The 15,990-nt window shown below is 40.5% G+C and overlaps 1 protein-coding gene across 1 annotated transcript in view; it reads left to right on the top strand.

Annotated features, from left to right (window-relative positions):
- The first annotated feature begins 13,275 nt into the window (after positions 1-13,275).
- Positions 13,276-15,990, top strand: part of tsnare1 (T-SNARE Domain Containing 1) — a 168,551-nt gene continuing 165,836 nt past the window's right edge. Inside the window, exon 1 of the mRNA XM_044208680.1 lies at positions 13,276-13,381. The gene's annotated coding sequence lies outside the window, so the exon portion shown is untranslated. The remainder of the gene's footprint in view (positions 13,382-15,990) is intronic.

Genomic DNA, 15,990 nt, shown 5'->3' with positions numbered 1-15,990 from the left:
GGGTAAGTTATATAAAAATTCACCCCCTGTACAGTTGTCATGAACGGGGAGATTAACTATAGAGACCAAAACGTTTTTGTGACAGGCTGTAAACATGTTTATTTCTGCTGTGAAGTTGGGCATTTTAACATGGGGCTGTATGGGGAGCGACACGCTTTTGGAGCCAGCCAAGTGGCCATTCAAGGAGCTGCAGCTTTTGGCACTTCCGCGTTGGCTTCATTTTTCAGCCCCAGAGGTTGCTGCTTGGTTCTCCCCCATGAGATTGTCATGAGTGTCAGACACTTTATTTCCTGCATTCTGGTGAATTTTCACGCACCAATTTGTGCTTTTTATGCATGCATTTCAAAGTACTCTGCCACTCTCAACATGAATGTAAAGGAAACAAAGAGTCAATAAAATGCATTATAAAATATAATATAAATATATAATTTGTAGGCATTATAAAATAAATCTCATTTTAAACTTAAGTCCAAAACCTCTCAGAAAGGATGGCATAGTCTAGTTTTTGACAGATTTATGTCCACCAATGTCCAATTGTTTAGTGTATTTTACAGCATATTATCTTCTCTTATTATAAAATAATCTAATTTTAACCTTCAGTCCAACACCTCCTCAGAAAGGATGGGTTAGCCTAGCCTTTGGAAGATTCATTTCCACCAAGTAGACACACACACACACACCCACATGCACGCACACATGGAGGAGGCAGGTCTTCTGTTTACATCCTCAGAACTGTCAACTTGTATATCTCGGAGAATGGCACGGTGTAGCTAACTATCACATGATGACTCTACAATTCTAATAAAAACAGCACACACATTAGCCAACAACAACTTACCCTATCCACCTCTGGGGAAGTCTGAGGTATCATGAATTGAGTGATTCCACTCTGCGTCCTCTGCACTTGCGCTGCTTGGACGTGGTAGTCCCCTGCTGAATGTTGCTTCAGGTTGGACAGTCCACTATGGGCAACAGAAAATACTCTATGGCAAACTGTACAGTTGTATTTTATTCCCACGGACAGGACTGATCCATTCGCGGTCCATCTGCCATTCAGATCTGTATTTGGACAGCCTCTTTCTTTTTACAGGCACACTTGAGCTGGAGGTATTTGCTGTCATTTAAAAAGAACTGTGCGTCTGAGTCTCCATCACCAGGGCAAAGATGACGCTGAGTGACAGACAACTTGCCTGTCATTCTAAGTGTCATTCTCTACCGGAAATTCTGATTAAATACTTCTCCGCTATGTCTCGTGAAACTCTTTTGGTTTTAGTATTTCTCACGTCATTCCAAGCATGTGAAAACATAGTGAATGCATTTGAGTAGGGTGTGCACGAAAATATAGGATAAAATCGTGTCATGCATTTTATTTTTCAATATGAGATGATTCCGTATTATACGGGACGGGTGGCAACCCTAATCACTAGTGTCTTTTAAAATGTTAGGAAAAGCAAAACCTGCATTAGGCTACATGTGGTGTGTTATTCAGTGTCACACTATTTTCCAACAAGGCTATGGCTGTTTTTTTCATCAAGTGTCTTATATTCCCAGATTCAGTCAGGGCTACTAAATGGTGATTCCCAGAACACAGTTAGGGATGGACATTTCAAGCAAAAACAGCGTTCAACTTAATAGCAAACATGAGATAATCAACTGGCTGCTGTCATTGCTAACAGTTAGCTATTTGGGACCAGGCTATTGTTTCCGGGAACAAAAGCCTGATCGCTGATGCTTGAAATGTGATTGAGTTTAGCGAAACAAAATGGCAAACTTAAAAGACTTTGCTACTGTGTAACACAGGACTATTCAATTACAAATTCAAATGGGCCAGATTTTAAAACCAGGAAATGTAGATGGGCCAGATATCTTCGGCAGCCTATGTAAAATCTTTTTTTTTTTTTTTTTTGGTAATGACAAATTTTAAACAAATGCAAATGAATGTAATAAAAACTAGCAGGTGTTTGGAGATGGCGGTAAAATAAACAATACTTGCCAGTCCAGGCAGCGTTAAACTGACGGTTTTCATCGTCAAATTTACGTTTCAGGGTTGACAGACATATTTTCAGTAGAGCGCTTCCTTACCTGTGACTGTCAGTAGCCAGATGTTTTGAAAAGCAAGCGGACAGAACTCACATGAGAAAACGTTGATTTGTGAAAGACATGATTGGCGGTGTCGCTACATCCGTAAACATCCTGCCCAATCGGTACTGCGCATGTGCAACTCTCAACAGAGATCAGAAGGAAGCGTTAGCTACTTCCATACACTATATATGTAGTTTACTTATTTATTCATATATCAGATTTCTGTATGCTGGGCCACTCGGAGGTTGCTTCTGGACCGATTGAATGTGTCTGGTGTAACATCTCCGGTCTCTCTTTCTTCATCTGTTGAATGCACTGTCGCAAGCGCTCCATGGCAGAGCGTGTTGATCTGTATGCTATGTGTTAAGTTTGGATTCAACCATTAACGAACCATAAAACGTCTCCAGTGGTTTTGTTAATAACATAGTTGTGTAAGTAGGCCACATACACAACACCACAGTTAAGCACAGCATTTAGCTCAGAGCTCCATAATACAGAATTTTCCCACAGCAAATGTCGACAAGGGTCCGAAATGTGGAGAATTAGGAGACCCATGACCGAACTGCAAAGCCTCTACACTCTTCATTCAGCTGGAGTGCTGTGATTGTCCCTTGGGAAACATGTTCACAGTGTTATCAGAGATCAGTTTTATATTCCACTGTGTAGTGTCTTACAACCACAGGCTGGGTTGAGTTGGGTTGTCAGGTAGTGTGCCAAGTTACTGCCAGGGAGGCAGCTACTGGCAGACACACTGAGACACAACCACGATGAGAGATGTTTCTTTTTTCGAGGCGGTCCATTCTAGCTGCATTATCTATAAATTGTACATGTGCTCACATAAGGACACAGTCATTGTAGTGATGGATACAAATTGACTGTGCCTGTATTCATATTAAATTGCATGCAGCACTGTATAGACTATAGCTATCATTAAATGGAGTAGAAAATGTGTTAGATCAGTCAAATGACATTGCTGTGGTTTGATGGTTTAATGCAGTTCTATAATCAACACTGCAGAACCTTTTTACTTTATAGCCTGCATTCTGTAGAGAGGGAGGGACAGCGAGTGCACCCTTCATTCACAAGATAATTCAGGTCCTTATTAGGCTGACTGAGTGGTTCACTTAGCACTTGGTTTACATTTCCCATCTTCGCTCTTGCTCTGGTTCTCCAGGTGTCTCCAGGATGATTACTGTGTGAGTGATTTCTCCGCTCGCTACCATCTGGGTAGGAGGACCGGAGCACACAGCCATCTCACCGCCAGACCGTCTGCAGCACGCAGAGTCACACAACAAACAAAGCGTGCATGAGCTGCTATAACATCGGTATGAAAAGCTGCTGAGAGCCACACACTGTAAATAACTACGAGCATGTTAAATATAGAAGGTTGGCATGCTATCAGCCTTCACAAGACACAATCTTTTTCCCTTTTCAGTTTTTTGTTGTCGCATTTGCAAGGACGTGGTGTTTAGTTATGGCTGACATTGTGGAATCAGACGTAAGTTAACACATTAACACACAAAAGGAAAGGAATTGGTTAGTTACAAGTTAAAGTCTTGACAAGAAAGATATTGTAGTATTGTGGCAATGTTCATGAATAAACATCATCATGGATGTCAGTTGTTTCCACCAAATAGAAGTCCTACGGCTTAGAATAAAATGATTATGGGACTCAGTCAGTCTGTCAAATTGCTGAATCAGATTATGGGTTCTCAGTAGGCCAGGAGTAATGTTACACCTGTATGCATAAACTGGTACTGATAAAAACAGAAGGACAAATGTTTTTTAGTAAAAGTAAATTAAATGAAAAGTAACTGATGGAATCTCTTTTGTTCGTTTAGGTTGTAAATAACTTTCGCTGACTATCCCCCCCCCCTTTGCAGTATACAAAGCAGTCTGTCAAAGGTAGATTAATTACATGTGTGTGATTTCTGTTTCAGTATGAGCACTATAAACTAAAGCAGGGATCTTTAAGGTCTAACACTGATCATGTTCTAAGTTGTGGGACAATAGTTCTCATAATTTGGGGGCTTTGGCGGGATAATGCTGCCATGGACTCAGTTAGTTGTGGGCTACAACTTGAGTTTTTTCAAATCTTATTTTTGTCTACATTTTGGAAAATTGGCACCATTAAAAGTATGCCAAATTAGCTAATAACAGTTTCTCTTTGCAGCGTACCCATGGATGTACAGACAACTACCACTGGATTACTTTGATACTGAAAAAAACCCATGATGATTCTCAGGCAAGTTCTGGAGTTATAAAGAGCGTTTTTTTGTCTGGGCGGATTTATGAACATTTATTATCATGTCAGACATGTATCATGTCTGTGTGAGTTATGACTGAGCAGGCTGAAGTATTGATATGCAAACAGTTGATTAATATTATATCCATTTATGGCTAAATTTGGGAGTGGAAATCGGACTCAGGCTCACGCACACAAGCCTAGTTCAGCAATGATTTGCTCTCAGACGGGAGCCGGCTGCCATCTTTCACTTAAAGGAGCCGGCTCATAGAGCACTGCTCCTTGACTTTCTCCACCCAGATCGATCGCAGCAACCTTCAAGTCACAAGCCTGCTTCTCTATCCCTGTTAAAAGAAAATGCACGAAATATATCAGCCACAGTCAGCTTTAACATATCTGAAGTACAATCTATTGTAAGTGGGTATTCGGGAACAACAGTCCTGCTGGGAAAACTGATGCATGCCTGGTGTTTGCTCTTAAATCAGCCAATTCCACGAGGATGAACAGTGCAGCAGAGTGAAGTCAGTGGCACAGTTAACCTGAGGGATTGTGTTTGTTACAGACGCAGTGGGCTGATGAACTATAGACCTGCGTGAGTAAAGTGAGCTGTGTATGTATCTGTTTGTGTGTGGTGACACTGAGGAGGCCTGACAGACTTGTCCTCTGTCAGCAGATGGAGGCATGCATAATTCAATCTGGAGGCAGTTTCATGCTGTTTCTCTTCCTGTCTCATAACTGTTCCCAAAGACAGACAAAGCAGGATTTGGCTACAGAGGAGAAGCAGGGGCTACAAGTCATCTTCCCTCACTGGCCCAGCAGTTGTCTCTCCATATTGGTCGTAAAGCAATCTCTATAAGCAGATATCTACATATGACTGAAGAATCTGTAGGCAAGGGACAAGGTTTCCGTTTGTAGTCTAAGTATTGACCTATTGTGTTTGAGCGGGCTTTGGTTGCATGCAGGTAAACACTCCGTGTGGAGAGCAAAAGAGGCAGATTGCATTGGCCGAAAGGCAATCTCAGAACCCATCGGATATCGTCTGACGATGATTTAGCTTTTTATCAATCTCAGAACCGTAGAGATTAGTTTTTTATTTGCTTTTTTAAAAATTGATCTGCATTCAAATCGCCGTCAGATGATAGCCAATGGGTTCCGAGATTGCTAATCGGACTGTAAACAATGACAGGCACAGGGAAGAGGAAGTCTTGGCCCAGATCTCCGTTATCCACATCCGCTGGCTACACCGGAAGCCCCGAAACATTGGCCCGTGCCCCCAGAGGCCAAATCGTCGTCAGTTGATAGCCGATGGGTTCTGAGATTGGTTGTAAAGCAATACCTTTGTGGGGTGGCCCATGGGTCTATCATTGGTCCTATTCTGTTTTCTATTTATATGTTACCCTTGAGTCACACCAATCGCAAGCACAATATTTCCTACCATTTTTATTAGGGGTGTAATGGTACATAAAACTCACGGTTCAGTATGTGCCCGAGGGACATACTGAACCGTTTTAGGGTCATGATTCGGTACAGCAGGTTTTTTGGTACAGCAGGAAAAACAAAAAAAATTTAGAAAATAACATCTGTCATTTATTTTGACAAATGTAAACATTCAACATTAGCCACAATTCTTAGTGTAATAGAAAAAAATGCACTTAAATACTGGCATTATGGCAATGAGAAAAAATAACACAAATGTCAGTAATGCTTCATTGTAAGACTCTGACCTGTAGATAATTCCCGAACAACAACTTCATTTTAACAGTAACAGTCCTAGCTGACTATCAAATTTTGTATGAGTGTCTTTATGATTTAAGAGATGGATGGACCAAAACTTTTTGCAGTTGAATGTTGACAAAGCTGAGATAGGAATAAATGCTCGTACTCTTATTGTCAAAAAAGTTTAACATTCCTTGGGTACCATATGTAATGTCAGTTTGCAAGAATTTAGGATTCTACAGTCACAAGACAGAACTGATTCACTCATGCTTCCTTCAGCAAGAATTAGATCCATCCTGTCACCTCACGATACTAAGAAAGTCATCTATGCCTTTGGAGCTTGTTGGGTAGTCGACTGTAGCACACTGGCTTACTTCAGTCTTTAATAAATCATCTGCTGCCAGACTTTGAGTGGATGTCCAAAATTACAGTCTTTTCAGTGCAAAAATCTCTCTTTGTATTTTCCCCAACAGTGTTTCCTTGCTGATCTGTGATTACTTCCTGGTAGCCGCGTGTAAGTTTGTTGTGGACAGGACAAAATAACAACAATAAACTTACATACAGTACCACTACCAGGATGAAGACACCAACTTGATTTTGCTAACTCAGACTGCTGAAGCCTAATATTAACTTTGGCTGAACTATTTTTACACAGAACAAGTACTGTGGATTTCGTGCCCCATTTCTTACAGTGGATTTACATTTGGAAGGGATCACTTCATGGCCAGTATGGACAAGAGGAACGATTACAGCAACCAGCATCCGTCTCAACATGCGAGTATTGCATTAAGACAGACCAGAAAAAAGAAAACCAAGTCAAAAGCAATTGCTGCGTCATCCTCAAAGGCTTCCCAGAAAAATAAATTCAGACAGAGCAAATATTTGTGTAAAACACATACTTTGTGCTATGCTGAATTTGTATTTGAACAGTTGTTTCCTTCAGAACCTTTACTTCAGTCCTCCTTGGAGCTCCTTGGACTTCCTGTGCAGTGTTGAACTGTGGTACTGTCTGAAGCATCTGTCCTGTTAAATGTCCGTCTGTTCCTGTCTGTGCTGCCACTCCCCACCGCTGCTCCTCTCTGCTCATGCACTTTGTGTTTGGCATATGCTGCCATGATTCTCCACACTGTTCTCATTGCCAAGTTAAATAATTGTACAGTTTGTGTGAGGGATGCACCGGCTCAGCCATCTTTTTAGAATTGCCTCATACAGATTTCAATGTCAAATATAGCATTTTTGTTACGCTGACTGAACTCTGTAAATTCCTTTAACAGTGATGTCGTTACTTTAAGGTAAGGCTGTTTCTCATGGGAAGTTTGCTTGTCTGGATCCTATAGAAACACACGATGCTGCCGAGGAGTGGCTGCTGCATGAATGCATAGCTAATGGCAATCTTAATAAACCAGTAAATCCATAAGCATATACACATGCTTTCTCTATACAAACACACACAGATCCACAGCTTTTTCTCCATTAGAGGTCAACAGTTTTCATATGAAATAGTTCTTCAGTAAAATGTAGTTCCATTCAAAACTGTTTTCAGTAGGTTCTGTCGATTATCCAGAGTAACATGCAGTTGAATTTAGAAATGTAATTTTTCAAAGCTGTGAGTGCCAAAATAAAATTCTGAAATTCTGACGTCTCTTTTAACATTATTGTATATAAACTGAATACAAAGATGTGTGTGTACATAAACAGAAATAAATTTGCTCTAGGTGGCACGAGTTACATTTTTTTCAACTTGAGTGAATAGTTTGTGCTTATTCTGAACGTTTTTGACTGCAATTCATGAACGTGCAGAGAGAAGAAAAGGAGAGGGATCTGGAGAACTGGGGAACTGAGATAAGCAAAGTTCCAGGTAAGTTCTACAGTTGGCATACTGGCTGTTTGGGCCGAATAAATGCATACTGCAAAAACACTCAAGCAGTCAATAAAGCATGAAAGGGGAAAATGTACTTCCCATTCAATAAGACGGTGTAGTCCCTCATTCGTCCAGGAGTGTTCCATCGTAGAAAAGGTTTCAGTCGTAGTCATCTGGACACTGTTTTCAGAATCAAGACGTTTCGGCTCCCATCCAGAAGTCATTCTCAATTGTGGAAATGGTCTGAGAACTCTGAAAGCTACTCTGTGTTGCTTAGGCCCTGCCCTCAGGGAGGAGTCTTCCTGAGTTTCTGCTGTTTACCCTACCTAGTTTCACCTGAAACTGACCTTCTTTTGTTTCCATGATGGCCCAGTAATCCAGCCAGAAAACAATAGGCCTGATTACTGGGCCATCATGGAAACAAGATTAATGAGAGCAGTGAGATTTAACCAACACAGTAGTCAGGGGCCGTAAAATCAAAACAATGAACTAAAAGATGCTAAAATATTCCATCTGAGGGGAACTGCAGAGTCGGGTGACAATTCTTCGTGGGTTCGTCACTATGAGTGACCCCTTTCACATTACACATTGTTAATCTGGATAATTTTGGATTATCGCAGGTTTAAAGACTTTTTTGCATATCCCCTTTAATGGACAGCTGACAGAGAGAGAGAGAGAAGAATGCAAAATGTAAAAACAAGCTAGACATGAACCTACAATATCTTGATTACTTTACATGGTATGTACCCTAGCCAACTGAGGTGTATCCCTGTTAGTGGCTACAATATGTATATGCCTTATTCACAGAAATCCTCCATCGTCACAGACACGTTTAACACTGACTGGCTGAGATCCAAAGATGTCATTAGCAACTCGATTACTAGATATATCAGTCTCTCTGTGGACAGGACAGCTGGCCACAGTCTCTGTAGTTTTTCTTGCCATATGCACCATACCGATCAGACAGTGGGAGGGTGTGAAGGTCACTTTGGTGTCAGTGAAGCAGATGTCTCTGTGGACACGATGCCCCTGGAGAGATCCCAGTTTGTGGTTAAAAGAGCTGCAGCATTCAGAGCAGAGCAGGGTTTAACTGCACAACACAGAGCTGAGTCTGAATTTCAATACCAGAGTTAAACCCGACAGAAGCAAACATGAAGCGTCCGCTTAAACCTTTCAGAACAAAACCTGCACGTAGAAAAAAAGCTTTTTTCCCCCAAAATGTCTGCTACATTTACAGCCAAACAGGCTTAAACATAACTGTTCATATTATGCTTATAAACCGTTTATATAGCAGCCTCGACTTATGGTGCCCACAGGAGCAGTTGTAGTTGTTCAAAACTGTCATAAGTGTAAATATGGTGGGAAGCCCCCATCCCCCCACCACCACCATCACAGGCCCTCCAGCTAACCAACAAATTTTCCATCCTTGACGAGCAGGACTTTCCCCCACTTGCCGTTCTCGGCACCACCCCTTCGTCTCCGGAGCACACACAGCTATTTCGTTGGACCCAAGTGATGCCCAAAACCTTTGCCATTTAACAACTGGTTTGGCTGCAGCAAACAAGTGGATGCAGACCAGCTTTCTTAAATTAAATGGTGAGAAAACAGAAATGTTATTAGTTGGTCCACAAACAAAAACAGAAGTCACGAGCCTGGGCATTATCCTAGACTCAGACTTAAACTTTAAATCGCACATAAAGAAGGTGACCAACGCAGTTTTCTTTCATTTAAGAAATGTTGCAAAGGTACAGCTGTTCCTATGCCAACAAGATGCCGAAAAACTTGTTCATGCGTCTTTTTCAAGCAGATTAGACTACTGTAATGCTCTTTTCACCGGTCTCCCAAAACAATCCATTGAACAAGAAATAGAGAGCATATCGCCCCAGTTTTAGCTAACCTGCACTGGCTCCCAAGTTCTTTTACTTGTTTACAAGGCTCTTAATGGTTTGGGACCGGCCAACGTTACTAATTCTTTGTCGTTAATAATCCCTCACGACCTCTTAGATCCTCTGCTGCCATTTTTTAAAATACAAACTATCACACAAATAAGAAAATTGGCAGCTCAGCCTTTTGCACCAAAACTTTGGAATTCCGTACCCAAGGCTATAAGAGATGCAAGCTCTGTGAACATTTGTAAATGACAACTGAAAACATACTTATTCAACATTGCTTTTAACTAAACTGTCACTCTCCCTTTATTTTATTCTTATCTTTTACATATCTAATTATGCCTTTCCCTTACTCTGTTTTATTTCTATCTTTCATATATTCTGTTGTTCTTAGCATACCTGTTCTTGCTGTTTGCCTCCTCTTTTGCTTGTTATTCATTTGATTGCTTGGTTTTATCGTGCAGTATTTGTACTTCTTTTAATTTGCCTGTTTTTATTTTTTCTCTTATTTCTTCATTTTATTGTAAAGCACTTTGAGTTACACTGCCTGAATGAAAGGTGCTATATAAATAGTTTATCATTATTATTATTATCTTGAAAACCCACATCTGTTGTACAACTGTTCCTGAAAGCTTCTGAACAGTAGGGTGTAACAATACACGCACTCCATGGTTTGGTAACTTCCTCAGTTTTGGGGGTTTTGTTTTTTTTATTTGTTTTGTAAAACTAAAGAAATCCAGACAATGAGATTTTTTCATTTAAATGGAAATGTTAAACAATGGCTCACTGGCCATCCATTAGTGTAAAATTACAGAGCTGAAACATTGGCATCTGGTCAATAATAAATCAATAAATACAAATGTCAATATGTCAGTAATGCTCCATCATTATTACAAAAGACTATGACCTGCATATTTACAAATATAAAGTACAAAAAGAAATGGCAACTGCAGCAGTGCAGTTTATGCTCTTCATGTTCAGTTCAACAGTTAATGCTATTTTAGTATTTTACACAGTTAAGTAGCTCTCTGTCCACAGGGACAAGACTAATTCAGCAGTGATCATTGGTTCACAGGGGCGCACCAAACTAAAGGAAGTTCCACACCAGACCTGCCTTTATGACTTCCTTTATAGTAACCTCACTGTATGATAATTAAACCAAAAAAGACTGATCCGTGTGATGGCTACCTCTGCTGGCAACAGATTCAAGATCACAGCAACTGACGCCAGGAACACAATGCATTATCATTAACAATTCACGTTATTTTCTTTGATTGTATGACAGTCTGCAAGAGTTGTATGTATCTGAGTGTGATGGGTAAGACCTAATACATGAAAGGTATGTACTTAACTTTCCTGGCATGAGCAGAAACGGTCAAAGCATTTCAGTTGCTCTACATGCCTCCTGTAAACCAGGCATGTCAAAAAGGAAGCAAAAAGGGAGTGGCCCAGATCTGGTGTGAGAATGGTCAGATTTGGCTCAGATCTGCTGTCCAACTGGGCTCTCTGTCAGTCTTAAGCTCCATCTTGAGTCTGTGCCCAGTGGTGTGTCCTTAAGCCAAACTGGCCTGAGTGCTCTACTTTCTGAATTTGCACCCCTACACCACTTCTGTTGTCTGCAAACATGTAATAATAATAACAATAGCAATAATGATAGCAATAATAATAATTTATGAGATGCCACATGGTCTGGGTGGACAGGGCAGAGTAATTAAAACATTAAAATCACATTAAATGGAAAACTTAAAGAATATTCAATATGTTCACCAATCATTCCAATTGTTCAATCATGTACCAGCAGAGCACAAGGCAAATAAATGATTATAGCCTATGTGCTCTTATAAAAAACACTGCTCTGATGTTTACGTTTCTAAATGGCATGCTTCTCTGAGTTCTTTTATTAAGCAGAAGGGATCGTTATTTACATTACTTACTGTGTCGTTGTTCGCTCTCTATCATGGTCTTTGTGATGGTATTGGATTTCTCCAGAATCGCATACCCCACCTTTAAGGCCTGAGTTCTGCAAATTCAGACATGTCAACACTCAACATGCACAATTATTGTGTAATTATTTCCTGCACTATTAAAGGGTAACTACACCTTCAATTTTCTCTAGAACGCCATACAGTATTTAAAAAATCCAACAACATACAAGATAGATGTATTGATCATTTTACAACACAGGGTTGTATAATGAGATTTTGTTTCGTAGTTCCCTTTATGCTACTCAAAAAATATATATACAGTAGATCACTGAATCAATAATAAGTCATAGAAATGAAAACTATTTTACATGGTGGAGTGCTGAGGATGAATTAAGTAGTCTCAGCCTGAGGGAAGAAGCTGCTCTGTAGTCTGGTGGTACGACAGCAGATACTTCTGTATCTCTTTGCAGACAGCAGCAGGGTGAACAGGCTGTGGCAGGGGGGTGCTGTCCTTCAGTGTCCTTTGGGCTCTGCTCAGACACCTCACCTCTCCGATATCACTAATGCTCAGGAGATGGGTACCAATGATCTTCTGAGCGGTTTTAATCAGCCGCTGCAGAGCCCTGCGGTCCTGGGCGTGCACATCCCATGCCAGTTTGTGATGTTTCCGTTCAGGATGCTTTCTGTTGCTCCTCTGTAAAAGTTAACAAGAACTTGGCACGGGAATATTGCCGTCTTAAGTTTCCTTAAGAAATACAGCCGTTTCTGAGCTTTCTTGACCAGCGTGGAGATGTGAGAGGACCATGTCAGGTTCTCTGTGACCTCAGCTCCTTTTATGTAGACAGGGGTGTGTGTCTTTGCCTCTTTGTCTGTTGTTTGTGTATAAACCCTTGCATTTTGAGCAGCTGAATGGTCTCTTTCTAAGAATTACTCCATGCCTAACTGCACGTGACTGAAGTATGTCATTGCAATTCATTCCGAGATTAAAATAAAACAAAATCTATTCAAACTTGTCCATGTTTGCAAGGGGCTAAAGCTACTGATGATATCCCTGCCAAGCAGTCAACAATGAACAACAGTCTCTACATGGAGATGACTAACAATCATTGTTTTGTGACCACGACCATGTTCCCATGGTTCCCATCGTTCCCATGGCCATGCATTTTTTTAGTTTTTTCACAAATGTCAGCAGACGGGTTCAGTGTGGCTCTTCATGGTTTGTGCACTATCTGCAGTAGAGAATGTTGATTTTGCTGTTGTTGTTGCAATGGTGTCTTATTGTCTTATGTCATTATATGACTGCACTGATTTTTAACTTGTCACTTATGAACATCTTTTTTTATTAAAGTCTATTAAAATATCTTGAAATATTGGTCATAAATCACAGATCCAAGCTATAGCATTGAGTTAAGTGAATTCACACCTCTCACATATTTTCAGTTATGCTTTTTAACCACCACACAGGATCTTATTTAGAATGAAATCCCATCCTGGCCTGGTCCCTTCAACTACAAATCCCAGACATCCTTGCCAGGGATTAATCTGGTCATATGACCAGGCAGAAGGAGCAGGTGGTTCTTGGTCATATGATGTTGTTAGCTGAGGCTGAGAAGCAGCAGCATCTGAGCTAAATCACAGCCCACATCACTCCCTACGTTGAAAGGTAAAGCTGGAGGAATCCCTCCTTTTCCCACTGTGTTTTTCTGCCTTTAGTGACGGTGTGTAACCTCACACAGGGACAGAGAAGGAGGAGGAGGACAGGGGAGGACAGGGGAGGAGATAGGAGGCAGAGATGAGGGGGATGGGAAGCCATCAGGGATGCCTCTCCGTTGCTTTCTCTAGACAACAAGGAAGCACAGATGTTTGTAGTGTGTAAATCTATCTGCTGTAAACATATTGTGCCTGAGGTCGTCCATGAAGAGTGTGTGTCTTTGGATGGATGCTATATTGTTGGAGATATGCAGAAATCTGATAGAGAAAAGGGATGGATATGTGAGTGTGTTACAATTAGCCCTGCTATATGTTGTTCTTCTGGCAGGAAGCAAAACATGGATGGATGACTCCTGTTTTCTATGTCCCTCCTATTCTCCTTTCCATTCCACTTAAGTCTTAAGAAAGTGGGTTTATGTTTTTAGAAGCAGTAATTTTCTGATGTAAATTTAGTATCATTTTATGATTTACCAAGGTTTCAAAAGCAGGTGGGCCTTTTGATGGATGCAAACATGTCAGTGAAGTGAGGGCAGGTAGGGTTTCGATCAGCAGCTCAGTTTAGTATGTGACTGATACAAGGTAAAAACAATATACAATACAAAACATGTTCAGCTCAGTGCACCAAATACATTTTGAAGTTTTGAATCATTGACGGAGATCAATATTCTCACAGTCATTACCTACAGTAAGTAGGATATATTATACAGAAAGTGACATCGCTTTTAATGTGTAACTCGAGTAGCACAATTTGTCCTCAAATGTGCTTAATTTCATTCGTGCGGAGAGTTAGATGCTCAGATTGATACCACTTATCAGTCTTGGTAATGCTATGCTATGTGTGAGAGGCACAAACAGCGGCTATGATTAGCCAGTGTTCTGCTTTTTAGACTTGGTGCAGCGGCTGCGACCACAGTCACTCAGTATTTCATCACAGTTAGGGAGGAGTGAGAGAAATCAGCTGAACTGAACTTTCAAATCCAAGCAGACACATACAAGCTAATTTTGAGCAGAGAAAGTGGTTTTTACACACAATATTAATTTTGTTGGAAAAATCACCTGTATTAAATCATATGCCAACAAGAATCTATGTTATTATGTGTACAGGGTGAAAACAAAAGATTAATTTAGTGTAGTTCCTCTTTAAGGTTTTGCTCTAGGTCTTGCTGACTTACATCTATATAACTACAAAGTAGTAGTGGCAGTGTGATTACACACATAAACCAACATAACACCCTCATATTTAACCTCATAGTAATCACTTTATTTCAGCAGTTCTGATACTTACGGACTGCCATGAAATCAATAATATAGATATAGACAAAACAATCTGACCTCAAGAACCATTTAGTAGCTGTTCACATGGATCACATGGTCTTTGTTATCACATGGTCTTTATTATCACGTGGTCTTTGTTATCACATGGTCTTTATTAGTATATTTCCATTGTTTGTTGGTTTGAAAGTTGCGTTTCAAGGTTTATTTTTGTGCTGTTTCCGAGGCCAAGAATGAACTTTGAAAATCAATAATATAATATTTCAGACATGTGTAACTCCCAGTGGAAATGCAACAGTGAAATCTCAGTCAGTCACTTAACTGATATAGAACTGACAATTGATCCATTGAAAATACAGCACAGAAGTACAGTTAATGTGTGGCTGAGACCTCTTGGCAGAATACACGTAAGTGGGGTGATTGGTGGCGATGATAACATTACCCAATCACCCACTTTTCTTCAGAGCCTACAGGTGGATGCTTGGGTGGAGATGGGGCTGGCTTAAATGTTAAGCAAGCAGCAGTAATGTGGAGATTCATATAAGTGAGCAATGAAACAATGGCAGCAGCAGCAGTGGGAGAGCAGAGCATTCTGGCAGCTTAAACAGCCCGACAAATTGTAAAGGATGCATTGGGTAGATGTTGCTGAGAGTGGTACACTGTATGGGAATGAAGGGGTGCGACTTGATTTGTGGTCAGATGTTCGAATTGCATATTACATACATTCTAAGTGTTAGATAACAGATGAGTGTTAGCTTAAATGTATTAATATAATCTTAACTCTCTCCATTGGCATGCCTGAAATGAATTCTTACTCTGTGGTGTGTTAGCCAGAGTATATGTAACAGGATGTTGAATGGTGGGTGTTCTCTGCATGACTCATTGCTCATCTAGCCGATCTGGACGGCAGATTGCTCTCTTACCACTCTCACTCTTCTTTCATCTTCCTATTCGTTATTCTAGTTGCTGTTTGGTTATATGCTATTTGTCATGATTATTCAATCGTGATTCACTGTATCACAGTATGGGTGAATACATTTCTATACTAGACCAACCGTTTGGAGAGTTGGGACCTAATGTGGATTTACCACAGGCCTCCACGTTTTATATAATGATATTTAGATGTTTCTTTACCGCATGATAGCAAGCTCTGCTGAGCATCCTGACAGAAAACACACAAAAATAAATCTTCCAGCTCCCTGGCGATCTCCCTCCAGCCAGTTGTCACCATATTTAGGTTAACTCCTCATTTAAACTTCATGAATCAACCGTTCCTGGCCAATGTTGCAG

Source organism: Siniperca chuatsi, linkage group LG9 (genome assembly GCF_020085105.1).
Source record: "Siniperca chuatsi isolate FFG_IHB_CAS linkage group LG9, ASM2008510v1, whole genome shotgun sequence".
Lineage (NCBI taxonomy): Eukaryota > Metazoa > Chordata > Actinopteri > Centrarchiformes > Sinipercidae > Siniperca > Siniperca chuatsi.
The sequence above is the reverse complement of the archived record's forward strand: the minus strand, read 5'-3'. Positions and strand labels throughout refer to the sequence as shown.